This window comes from Mauremys reevesii, linkage group 5, assembly GCF_016161935.1.
Source record: "Mauremys reevesii isolate NIE-2019 linkage group 5, ASM1616193v1, whole genome shotgun sequence".
Lineage (NCBI taxonomy): Eukaryota > Metazoa > Chordata > Testudines > Geoemydidae > Mauremys > Mauremys reevesii.
Genome location: NC_052627.1, coordinates 20,556,410 through 20,570,176, shown reverse-complemented (window position 1 = coordinate 20,570,176; position 13,767 = coordinate 20,556,410). Strand labels below are relative to the sequence as shown.

The 13,767-nt window shown below is 38.9% G+C and overlaps 1 protein-coding gene across 4 annotated transcripts in view; it reads right to left on the bottom strand.

The window, feature by feature from the left end:
* PTPN13 (protein tyrosine phosphatase non-receptor type 13) overlaps positions 1-13,767 on the bottom strand; it is a 211,006-nt gene that overhangs the window by 169,018 nt on the left and 28,221 nt on the right. The window contains exon 1 of one of the 4 annotated variants that reach the window (XM_039539645.1): positions 11,074-11,088. The exons of 2 other annotated variants lie outside the window; for them this stretch is intronic. The gene's annotated coding sequence lies outside the window, so the exon portion shown is untranslated. Of the gene's footprint in view, positions 1-2,406; positions 2,589-11,073; positions 11,089-13,767 lie in introns of those variants that run through there. One more of the 4 variants, XM_039539643.1, reaches the window with a different exon arrangement.

The following is a 13,767-nucleotide window of genomic DNA, read 5'->3' as shown; positions in this document are numbered from 1 at the left end:
TGACCAAAGCAGACACTGAAAAATAATTTATTCAAGTCTGCAAATTGCTTTGAAAAACAAACTGATATTGTTAAATAGTGTATCGTATTTTTTTTTCCATTTTCAGGTCCTTCCCAAAAGGACTGGCTGCAGGTAATTGAGGTGTGGCAAAAAAAAGACACCCGCTTGTTTAAGTAAGTTTAGAACTTTAAATATCATAATGCAATTTTACAAAGCAAAATTGGTATGGTGAACAGCAGTAGAGTCCGAATAGATGCTAATCTTATTCCTCAACAGAATAAGTTGATCCATGTCTCTCCCAATCCTTCTGAATTGCGTACTGCTGACCTTTTATATTACATTTTAGAGATTTATACTTCCATACACCACCAAAGTATGAGTGCTTTATTTTCATAGATTATAAGGCCCAAAGGGACCATTGTGGTCATCCAGTTTGACCTCTTGTATAAAGCAGGCCATAGGATTTCCCTGAAATAATTCCTGTTTGAACTAGAGCACATCTTTAAGAAAAACATCCAATCTAAGTTTAAAAATTGTTAGTGATGGAGACTCCATCACAACCCTTGGTAAAATGTTCCAATGGTTAAATACCCTCACTCTTAAAAGTGTGCCTTATTTCCAGGCAGAATTTGTCTAGCGTCAACTTCCAGCCAGGGGATTTTGTTATATCTTTGTCTACTAGAGTGAAGAGCCCATTATCACAATTTTTGTTCCTCATGTAAGTACTTGTAGACTGTGTTCAAATCATACCTCAACTTTCTCTTTGTTAAACTAAATATCGTATACATTCGATCATAAGCCGGTTCATTTATAAGCCAATCCCCGCAAGATGGATAAGTAAAAATAGAAATTGTTTATGACCCATTCATAAGCCAACCTTATAATTCAGGGGTTGGCAAACTTTGGCTCTCGGGCCATCAGGATAAGCCACTGGCGGGCCGAGATGGTTTGTTTACTTCAAGCGTCCACAGCACAGAGGTAAACCTAGGTAAACAAAGTGTCCTGGTGCACCAGTGGATTACTCTGACAGGCCGGGACAGCAACTGGTGGGGAAATTTTTTTTTCGGGGGGGGGGGGGAGAAGCTGGGAGTAAGGGGACTAACCCCTGTGATCGCCCCCCACATGACCCCACCCCTAGCCAGGGACACCCACACTCTCCCCATCCCATCCCTTCCCACCTTATCTGAGGAGGGCCAGGCGGGCCAGACTCGGTGGCACAGCCACAGCCTGATCCAGCGGGCTGGGCCAGGCGGTGCGGCGGCAGCCTGCCAGCCCCAGAGCTGCAGCTGCTTCGGCGGCTCGGGGGAGAGCAGCGTGGTCAGAAGCGGAGAGACTCCGGCCCCGCCTTTTCCCTTCTGGCTCTGCTGCCTCTCCTTGCCCCCTCCCTTGGTGGGGAGGGGCTGTGTCCCACCTCTCCCTCTCTATACCCCCTTCTCTGATGCTTCCCTTTTTTACTAAAAAAATTCGGCTTATGAATGAGTATATACGGTAGGTTGAACTCCTTAGTCTATCACTTTAAGGCATGTTTTCCAATTTTTAAACCATCCTTGCGGCTCTTCTCTCAAACCTCTCCAATTTACCAACATTCTTCTTGAATTGTGACACCAGAACTAAACACAACATTCCAGTAGCAGCTGCATCAGTGCCAAATACAGAGGTAATATAATCTCTCTACTCCCTGAGATTCCCCCGTTTATACATCCAAGAATCTCATTAGCCCTTTTGGCCTGTGTCACACTGGGAGCTCATGTTCAGCTGATTATCTACCATGATCCCCAAGTCTTTTTCAGAGTCACTCTTTCCCAGGATAGAGTCCCTCATCTATAAACATATCCTACATTCTTTGTTCCAAGATGAGTAACTTAACATTTAGCTGTATTAAAACACATGCTATTTGTTTGCACCCTGCTTACCAAGTGACCTGTCCTCTTCATTATTTACCACTCATCCAATTGTGTCAACTACAAAATGTATCAGTGACGACTTTACGTTTTCTTCCAGGTCATTGATAAAAATGTTAAATAGCACAGGACCAAGAGCCTCTCGATGATGATTCCCCATTTACAGTTGCATTTGCAGATGGGTCAGTTAGCCAGTTTTTAATCCATTTAATATTTGTCATGTTAATTTTGTTTCATTTTAGCTTTTTTAATCAAAATGAAGCAACAGACTCAATCATTCAGTATATGGCCCTTTCCATAACTAGGAAAAACCTTTAATACTTTTTTTTTTAATAACACACCATGTTTTAATAGTTCTTGTGTAAAGGGCAGTGACAGGTTTCCTAGCTGGTGTAAAGAGGCCCATAGAGCCTCTCTCTGCACCACACCCAGGCCTCCTCACTCATTTTTTGCCTCCAAAGTTTGGAGGCATGGGACATATAAATCTACTCTCACCATTGCTTACCTTTCCTGCATTTTCTCCTTTCTCTCAGGGTGGGGGAGAGAAGGGTGGTTGGAAGGAGTCCATGACAGGAAGGATGATAAAAGAACAAAAGAAATGCAGCCTGAAAGGGCAAATCCAGTCTACTTTAGTGGCTCAGTTGCATAGCTTCAGCTCTGTGGAAGTGTCTCTCATCTACAAAGATTATTTTGTGTCCCTCACTCCTCACATACAACCATTGTGACTTGTCTGCGTCATGACAGCAATGAAGCCGAGCACTGCCCCATCCTTTAATCAATCCCTGTTTGAAGTGAGGAAATTGAATAAACCATGTTTTAAATCAGCTCCTTAATATTTTATTGTAAATACCTTTGTTTTGGAACTGGAAGCTAACAAAAATGCGTAGAGGCTGTCCTAGTGGAAAGTGGATATGCTGTATTGTACAGACAGACACACATCCGAAAGGCAAACTGTAAAAGGTTTGTGTCACGGAGCAACTGGCCCTTCAAGGTGAATCTGGGCCTGGCTTGCCCCTGACACTCCTCTGATGACCAGCTGAGAGCAACTGGGTGCTCGAGGTATCTGGTTAATAGCCAGTTAGCAACGGAGCACCTTAGCCTATAAGAAGGTTGCATGAGCAGTCCAGAAGAAGAAGAATAAAATCCCTCTGAAGGGGAGAGACTTGTAACTGAAGGGTAACCTGGAGAGAGAAAGACTGTTTCTCAGGCCGGAAGGGGGAGAATAGGTGTACCCAGAAGGCAAGGGGCTTGAAGTGGAGAAGAAGGGTTTGGAAAGAAGGCACCAGAGGCTTGTCCTAGGTGGAAGGAGTTCAGATGGAACTAGAGACTGTTTCTAAGAGTAAGGTTTACTCATTTTATTTTCTGTTATCAATAAATGAGGCGTTCCTTAAAGGACAAAAGTCTGTTTTGGATTCATTTATACCTGGCGGATAGAAAATGGAGGCTGGATCCACCTGTGGTTCCTTATTCATACCCTAGTGGGTAATAAGAATGTGGGGCTAGAGTATCCATTTGCTTTTAAAGTTGGGCCTTTTTGTTGTTTTTGTTGATTCTTTGAAAGAGAAAATGTAAAGAAAGATTTCTGCCTTTTTTTGTTTTAGGATTATCTCCTTGATTTTTTTGCCTGATTTTGGAACTTAAAGACAATATATATTAGCTTCCACATCTTAAGTGGAGGGGGTGAGGGTTCTGAGTCTGTATAAAGACTTCTCTCCAAAACACTAGTTAGTCACTGAAATAAAAAAAAATGTAGACAGTGATTAACAACCTTCCTCTCTGTTGCTCAGCTTCCACTCTTAATCCTTGTGATGTCATCATCTCTCCAGTTCTCTAGTCACCATAAAGTCCTCCAAGCTAGAAAGGACTTGCTATTCTAACGTTAAAAAAACAAGCATCTTTTTATGCAGGCTTTTTTATGCATTATAAAGAAACAAAAAAGCATAAACCCAACTTTTTTCTTTGCAGTTCACCTTTAAGAGCCATAGTCTTAAAATCAATAAAGCATGGCGGCTCTTTCAAATGATAGAAGACTGGTAATGCCAGAGACATGAGGAACAAGGTAGAGTGATTTTCTGATAGAAGTATGCAAACATTGTTGTACAAATGAAATAATCCCCCCCCCCCAAACACTTTGTCATACCGATGAGGAGACTGTAATGATGGCGTTCCTTAGGGAGATACTGCAACATGTTTCACACACCTACCAGGTACCTCTATAAAGTCAAAAATATTTTAATTAAATATAAGAGTGTTATGCACAACTATTTCACTAAACCCAAATGGTAAGCCTTACAGGCTGATTTGACTGTTTTATACATGTGATAACTTAACTACAAAATTGCTCGCTAAATGATAATGAGTGTCTATAGCTGATTAAACGAACTTTTCAGTGGTCCCTACTACCAACTTTTTATAATCAGATAATCTTTACATTCATAGTTACAGTTAATCAAGACATTTTAATGACTGAGCACACTAGGGAAGAAATGTAGCATAACATCTCTCCCTCGATATAATGCTGTCCTCAGGAGCCAAAAAATCTTACCGCATTATAGGTGAAACCGCGTTATATCGAACTTGATTTGATCTGCTGGAGTGCGCAGCCCCGCCCCACCTGGAGCACTGCTTTACCACGTTATAGCCGAATTTGTGTTATATCGGGTGGCGTTATATCGGGGTAGAGGTGTAGTGGTACAAAATTTGAAGGTTTAAGGTATTAAGCTGTCTACTTCTTAAACATGTAGAGATGAAGATAAATAGCACCAGAGCTCGTACATCAGAAGAAATCTGTTTAAGTAAGCTAATGGTTTCCAAACAAGATATTAAAGTGTTAACTTAATAATGTTTCTTCAATGGAAGTCACAGTACCTATGGTTTCCAACATCAATTAGCAGGTGGATCATGATCATGGACTCCCTAACAGATTGTCTTTAATTCTGTATGTTAAATAGTTCGCTATCTGAAAGGGAGAAAAACATTACACAGTCTTAAGAACATAAATTCAACACAATTTCACTATTGAAAATTTACTTGAAACACCAACATAACACAAAGAATACCAGAAAATCAAACCATTCCTCCAGATGGTGATACACTTGATATCTTAGCCTGAGAAATCAAGCTTATTCTAGGCCTTGTCTAACCTAGGAAAAATTAATATCAGTAATTCAAAAATACCCAAGTCCCTGTCTACACTACAGCCTTAACCAACTGACTCTCACTGGATTTCAATAGATACTAGATCAGACTCTAAAGGCAGCCCATCACACATGCCAAATCTGCCCATTTTTAAAATAGAATGTTAATAGTCCCCCTCCCTTCCTACAAAAGAAAACCCAGACAAAACAATTTCCAATGTATTTCAGAGGAGTTCTAGTAGATGTGTCCCTATTTTAAACCCCAACTACATTTATAGATTTCCAGTAGCAGCCAGTACATAGACATTTTTTTTCTTATTTAAATAAGTATTTTTTACTGTCGTTTCAGGCTAAAATACTACCTCTGTATGTATAGTCCTTAATTTCTCAGTAGTTAATAAAAATAATTCAAACCACTATTTTGAAAATAAAGATGCAAGCAAAATAATTTCAAAATGACAACAAAAAGTATTAAAAATCAGTTATATCTGAACTAGTCAAGAGGTTTGAAAGAAAACTGATAACCAAAGACAATGTCAAAAACTGATTGGAAAAGAAGAATTTATCTTGTGCAGTTTGTTGGTTTTGGAACCTCACATATACTCTGTGATTAAGCTACTTTATACTTTCCCGCCATACATATATAACTGCACAACTCCTGAGCCAGCAGTAACATGTGGCAAATTCTACTGAGACTCTCTCTCTCAAAACAAAATATTTCCAATTAGTCTTTGACATTAACACTTCAGCAATGTGAAGAGGGAAGGGAAGAAGAGGAGGAGAATTCATATAACTCTATTTACTATTATTCAGTTGGAGAAGGTTTTCTGCCATGGTGGATTAAACATGTCATCTGCACAGCCTTAACATAATAGCACAGTCACAATATGAAGAGTTCCTAGTCTGAGACTTGTAGCCAGGTCTGACTCTGGGATGTGGGGTAACTGTGCTTGACCCAATTAATTTAATTCTAATGGTCTATAAAACTTCCTCCTATATACAACGCTGTCTCCAAGGGTACAGTAGAATGCTCCCTCCAGTGTCATTTTGGGTCTGCTCCTGGTCCCATACAATTCTATGGTGCAGGATCGAGCCCTTTGCTAAGATGTTCAAAAGCGAGCCATGATTTTATGCATAACAATAGATAATCAAGTATAAAGAAGGATTATCAATTTATTAGTAACACAGCAAATATGCTAAGACACAAACTGTCATTTCCGCCATTAAAAAGCTAAATAACATGATGAGAAGAGAGACTCTGTAGTGTAAAATACTGGTTATAAGCATTGTTTACTGAACTTTGAGTTGCAATTACGTGAGTCAGTTTTATTAAACTGATGGATGGATTATTAGACTGTTCTAAAAAATCCATGCTAAAAAAAAAAAAAATCCAGACTACAATTCAAGCAACAGTACTGCATGTTATGGCTTTGAAAGAACCAAAAGTGCTACCGACAAAATGTCATGCAAATCATAAAAGTTTCTATTTCTACTACTGTGATCTCTGAAATTCTTAGATGTATATCCCATTCTCCTTTATGGTAAAGTCATAATAAATGGCTGAGATTGACAGATGGTGAGAACAAGTAACAGATGTCCATCATTAATGTACAATGCATATCCAGTTTATATTTTGATGAGTAATCCTTAGAAATAAAATACTAATTTTGTTTCACTTTAGAGCTGTCGAATACATAAAATTATACCAAAATCTAAATTTTTTCATGAAGCCCTTCTGTAACACATACAAGCATGAAGCTTACATCATAGAATAATTAAAATAGTTCATCACATTGCCATTAGGAACAGAAGCTCCAACTGAAATAATGCAGTGTCAACTATTTAATTCTATCAGGGCTAAAAGCAAAAGCTTTACATTCATTTTCAGTTATATTTGAGGAAAAAATATTTAAAATATATAAATAAATTTAACAAAACAATAAAACAGCTCTATGTTGCAATAAAATTAACACTGAACAAAAAGAGTTTAGTTATTATGAATGTTGCAGTTTACCACATTTCAGCAATAAATTGAAGCACAGCTTCTGACTAATCTGTTTTTTCATAAATGTCTATCTTAATTACTCATCTACATTCATTCTCCTCTCTGACCTCACTGAAGTGTTAGTACAGGGATCACTTCAGGTTTATACATTTTTATACTCTCTACATATATCAGTCACTCATATTTATATGAAAAATGGTAGAAAAATAGTAGTACCCGACCAGCATATAAATCCAGTTCAGAGAAGAGATTAATATTAAAGGGGAAAAACCCTCAGATGGACTGAGTATAAAGTTAATCATTGGGAACCAGTTCCATTGCGCAAACAAAGAGTTGCAAATTAGAGTATCTATAATCTTTGTGATAATGAGATAAGCCATGTTCTGGCCGCACATAGTAATAACTTAGAAAGCCTTATACTCAACTGCTGGTTCTTTTCTAAGCAGGATTTGATGGACTCTCCAATCCAAGAGCATAATTCAGATAAGGAACAGAAGGAAGAGTGTAGAACAGGCATGAGACTTTTAATGTATTGTATCTCATGCCTTTTAACAAGGGGGTAATATTAGTTTTCATTCTACCGCAGACCAGTTTATGTACAACCTTGGTTTTCAACATTGAAGCTGAGAAGAATATACTAATGCCAAAGGCGAGCTTAATTAAAACAAAAGTTGTGTTACTGTTAAGATTCTAACTTTTTAAAGGGACACTTAGGACCTGATTTTCAGAATCCATAGTTTTAGACCAGGGGTTCTGAAACTGGGGGTTGGGACCCTGAAGGGTTATTTAATGGGGGGTCGTGAGCTGTCATCCTCCACCCCCAAGCCCTGCTTCACCTCCAGCATTTATAATAGTGTTAAATATAAAAAAATGTTTTTAATTTATGGGGGGGGGCTCACACTCAGAGGCTTGCTGCATGAAAGAGGTCACCAATACAAAAGTTTGAGAACCAGTGTTTTAGATGGACTCCTAGTACTTAATGTGTTGGTGCAATCTGTCTGTTCCACATCTAGAGGACGTCAACTGTACCTGCAAAACTGTTTGTGAAAAACAGGAGGCAGAGTTAAGGTCACAGTCAAATACCAGACTCTTAAAAACTTAGGGCTGCTTTTAGAGTTACCCTTCCATTATATGGGGAAAAAAATACGCGAACATGATGTTTCTACTAGGTTATCCAATTTGAACTTTTGCCTCTGAATTGGCAGTTGCTTGGAAACCCTAGTTTCTCACACTTGTATAGGTCTGAAGATCTCTTTCTTCCGTGAACATGCAGAGAATTTACAGCGTGACCTCCCATTAGCTTTAACAAGATGCAGTGAAAGATTCCTTGAGTGTTGTGAGGGGATGAGACAATAGTTGTGCTTCTCAGGGATATATTTAAAGTTCTGAGTTGAAGAACTAAGTATTATGTATAGCTCAACTTATATTTGGGAGATGATTTACACCGAGTGGAGGGGTGTTCTCCACTAAAAAACAAAAACAAAAAAACACTTCATTGTTGGATTAAAAATGAGCCCACATATGCCCTACCCATACTTTCACAGCACTGGGAAAGAAAGGAGAGAAAACAGGTGTGTTTCCTATTAAAGTTGTAGCATCAATTTCAAGTTTACAGCATGTCTACAAATCATCTAATTGTGCACAGGCAGAGTAGCCGCCCAGGCAGTCTTTCAGCGTAAGACATTTTTTAGACAATACTGGACAAGTTTAGATATGCCACTTCTGAGCTGCCTCTCCACAGGTATTCCCGGAAACAGGTATCAACATTAGATACAATAATCCAGTTTTAGAAGATAATGTCAGCAGTCCATCTAAAGTTATTTCAAATTATTTCTTTTACAAAAAAATCTAGTTCAGTAGGAAGTTTCCCTCTACTTGCCCCAAGGCAAGAGAGTAATAGTCTTTCCTAGACTCATGTCTCTAATCTGGAAAGCCATTGATTGAGAGTTCTGAAAATTCCTGCTCAATTCAAAATTGTAACGCGCTCTTCTTCCTATGAAGGCATCAGTACATAGAACTTGAGACAGATATTATTCTGAGTTTTTGCAAGAAAATATAATAGTTTTATCACTAGTATGGTCTTGTGATTAAGAGACTGAACTGGAACTCTGAACATTGAACGTGGCCTGGGGAAAGTCTCTTCATATCCGTGCCTCAGTTTCCCCATACATGAAATGGAGATATTACTCCTTCCTTTCTTCTATCCATTATCTGAGGTGTCTACTTAGATCATAAGCTCTTTGGGACAGGCAACTTCTTTTGATGTATGCTTGTTCAATGCCTAGTCCAACAATGCCTGGATCAGATGGGCCCTCTAGAAAGTACAGTATTGTAATACAAATAAATAACATTCATCCTGAGAATTATAGTGCATATTATTTAACTATATAGTGTCCTCACTAGCTTTTCCCTTTAAAAAGTCACCAAGTACAGTTCTATTTTCATATCTTGTCCCCTAATAAGTACAGAGACAAGGTAATATCTTTTATTGGACCAAAATCTGTTGGTGAAAGAGACAAGCTTTCACCCACCTTGTCTCTCTAATATCCTGAGACCAACATGGCTACAACACCACCACAAACAACTTTACTAAGTATGTCAAGAGTCATTCAAAACACACATTTCTATATCATGTTGGACTGACACATTACATTTACTGAAATACACAAATGGAGAAGCAAACAAAAGTTTGAGAACCAGAACGTTCTCACCTCCGAGATATTAGGTGTGCAGTTTTTTATGCTAACTAGTACAGAGCTCTATCATGAAAATGGGCTTACAAATTTACAAAACATATCCCTGCCCTTGAGCAGAAACCTGCTCATTTGCCAAATCTGAAAGCATTCTAAGAGACACTGATGCACCAAGACTACGCCTGCATCCTCACCATCTACATAACAGGTGTAGGTTAGGCAGAAGATTAGACAACATAAATACAGACATACTGATTCTTTTTCTGCCTCCCCATCTGTAAGTGTTAGCTTCTCTCTATTTACTTTAGGAGGAGGTGAAGGTGAGACACTCTTCTGTAAGAAATTCCACTCTTCCTTACAGATGTGCAATGTTAATTAGTGGCTAACAGTGGTTAACACATTAACTTATTATGACATACATAGTTAGCTTTCCAACTTCTCTTGTCCCATGGAAAATGACAACCTAGAGTAATTGTTTACTGATCATGTATTGTACAACAATGGAGAAAGTGAGACTTTCCTTGTTTCATTGACTGATTGTCACCTCTCCTTTTGAGACAGTAAAATTCAAATAGCCAATTTTCAATAAACTAAAAGATAGGCAGAGTTGTGTACAGAAGAGAGAGAGTAATGCATTCAAAAAGATCTATGGAATATATTGACAAAACCCTTCTGTCAGATCCACACCTGAAATAGCACTTTCCCTTCAGTTCCAAGCAGAATAGCTAAGACATGGTAGTCAGGCCAGTATTTAGCTTTTCTTCAGTTTGATCCAGTTCACAGTGAAATCAATGGGAGATGTGCCACTGGTATCAGGATTGGATCTCTTGTGAGATGGATATGCTAAAATCTACTCAAAAGCAAATCTTGCTTTCTAAGGGCCTGATCTGAATTTCATTTAAGTCAATGAAGGTCTTCTGATTGACTTCAGCTGACTTTTGATCAAGCTCAAAGGTCTGTTCCTGCAATTGGAACCTCTGAGGGCAGAGCCCTGCACAAGTATGGAACCCAAATGAAGTTGGAAATGAGATGGTTGCATACTTGGTTACTATCTATGTTCACAAGAATGGAAAAGGGACAGCCATATTCTAAACTCTTCAGCACAGGGACTTTAAGATCGTAGAGTTCCTAGCAAAAAAGGACTCCAATCCTGACTAGAGCCTCTGGGCACTACTATAATAAACATATCTCAAAACTCTTTAACTTACTGTGTTGCCCAGAAGCCCCAGCAATTAAAAAAAGCCTTAAATGTCTCTTCACTCAAGGTACTTATGCTATGAAAATGGGTTCCATATAAGATCCTGCACAGATAGATAAAAATGGGACTAATTACTTACCTCCCTCACAGGAGTGGTGTGAGGTATGGGCTTGCTAGCCAAGATTTGGAAGGCACTTTAAAGATATATAGTACTGTATAAGTCCTAATTATTATTACTCATCAGCGTACTCATCTGTGGAGAAAAAACAAAAAAAAACAACCTGTGCTGATTTGTTACCTCAGAACTGCAACCAGTTTCAGATCTGTTTGTAGTGCTCTTTAAAATAGACTCTTATCAGCAAGGTACTTGGAACCCTTCACTGGTTATCTTTACCCCAACTTCAGGTGGTTGCTAAGCCCTGTTGTGAAGGAAAAAAGCAACATCTTCAAAATCTCTCTCTTCCTTTCCATCAGGACTGCCAAAATCATGTCTTCATACCCCCTCACCTTGTCTGTGTGACCCTTCTCCTTTTCCTGGCTTTCCTGTCACCTACCTGACTATCTCTTCCAGAGCATGGAAATTTGACAATGCTAAATAAATGCTGCCCTGAAATTCTGACCATTCCACACTCTCTTTTTATAAGCCCACTTCACTCATTCCACTTCACTGTTTAAGTCTTTGTCCCCACTTTCAAGGCTCCCTTCAGTTTTCTCCTCCTTTCCGCCCCGATATTAGTGGTCTCCCCCCTGCTTAAAATCTGTGCTCTGCACCACTTTCACCTACTTAATACACACTGCTCCCTTCTTCCACAAGTACCACAGTTCTTCTTCCATGCTGCTCCAGACACCTGGAATGTCCTTCTTGATCCTGTATTCCTCACAATCTCCTGCACCCTTTAAATGTCTCCTCAAAACTTACATTTTTTTCTGTAACTCTTTAAACAACATCACCCTATTTCCCTATGACGATGTGTCACACAAAGTTTTCTCCCATTCATTTTTCTGTATTCTGATCTTTTTAGGCCTCAATCCTGCAAGCTGAGTTGTGCCATCTTATAGAGCCCCTCTAAAATCAACAGAGCTGCTCGTAGGATCAGAGACTTAGGCATGTACACATGCTTAAGTTTATATATTGAGAATAATCTTGCTGAAGTCAATGGAGTACTTCCAAGTATGTAAAGGTAAGCACATGCTTAAGCCTTTGCAGCATCTGGGCCTCAGACTGCAAACTAGCTGGGGAAGGTACCAGTCTCGTTTGTGTTTACAATGTGTTTAGCATCCATTTGGGCATTATTAAAAAAAACCAAACATGAATACACTCATTTGTACCAGGAATGCTTGTTTAGCACATAACCAAAAAAATGAGACAACACTGTTTGAAAAATGTTTATTATACTTTTTTTCACCAGTGTAAACAGAATTGTGCATCTTCAAAACAGCAAAACCAAAACCCCAAACCCTACTTTTAAGATCATTTGTCTCTTACTGTCACTCTTGTCTTATTTTAAGACATTCTGATTTGTAAACAACATTTGCAGAAAAACTGCACATGTGGCAGAGAAAAGAAGCAGGCAGGATAAAATACAAAAGCCTTACATGAAAGATAAATAGATGGGTAGACATGAAGTGACAACACACTGTGTTGCAACTGAACTACCAAACAAATCACTGTAAAAGCAGCATTAGTTTGTCTCCCATCAGTTGTTCTTATGATTTTCAATCTGGGGTCTCCAGACCCCTGCGGGTCTGCTGACTATGTCTAAGATTTCCAAAGGGGTCCACACCTCCATTTCAAATTTTTAGGGGTCTGCAAATGAAAAAAGCTTGAACCACTGATATATAAGAAATTACTGTTTAGCTGCTCTCCTATCTAAGATTTGGTGTTTATTTCTAGCCTGCTTATTTCTCAATTCCAGCTCCAGCTTCTTACAGAAGCCTCTTTACACATATCCATTGTTTTCCAACCCAAAGGTTTGTACAGAAAGGGAATAAAATGACAGGCCTGATCCTGACGTGGTGCTGAGCATGAAATTGGGGGACCGTAGCCCCACCTTGGACCTTGTACGATCAGATCTTATGATATTAACTGTAATCTTTAAATTACAAGTACTCATGTATTCAATGACAGCTTTTCCTCATAATGTTCCAACACCAGCAGAAAGTTTGGCATAATTGTATGGCATTGACCCAGTTATACTGTACACTCACAATACATGTCATTTCAGGGATTTGGGAACTCATCATTGTTACCATCCTGGCTAGTTCTATAATGAAGGACTTTCATATTTACTTTTCAGAATGTACACCCTAAGAAGGTGCCTAGGCATAGATAATCTGCAGTCAGCTTTATATTCCCAGTCTTCGTGCCCTACATTTAATTTAGAGCCCGCCTACAAAAAACCGGTTCCCCAATACACAGGTGGGGTACAGAGAAGCGCCTGACGGCTCCCTATGAAGTCATTGCCTTTATTGTTTGAGAACGACACAGTCTACAATATGAGAGAGATTATCCTGTGGTTTGCTGAGGTGTTGATCGTACAGAGATAAAAAGCCAATGAAACCTACACTATTTCTCATCACAGGCCATTAGATTTACTCTTGATTTCTATCCATCCCCCCTCAAAAATGTGGATAGAGTTTAAGCAAGAATCTTCTCTTAAATAAGATGGTTTTGATGTTTAGTGCCTTAAAATAAACACTTCAGTTGTTCAGCTCTTATTGCAAATACACAGCAATTCCTCTTCTCCAGCTATATACATTTACTGTTTTGAGAACCCTGAAGTCTAGTTTAACCCAGAGGTCTTTGGACAGGAAGTAATGGAAAAACAGCAAT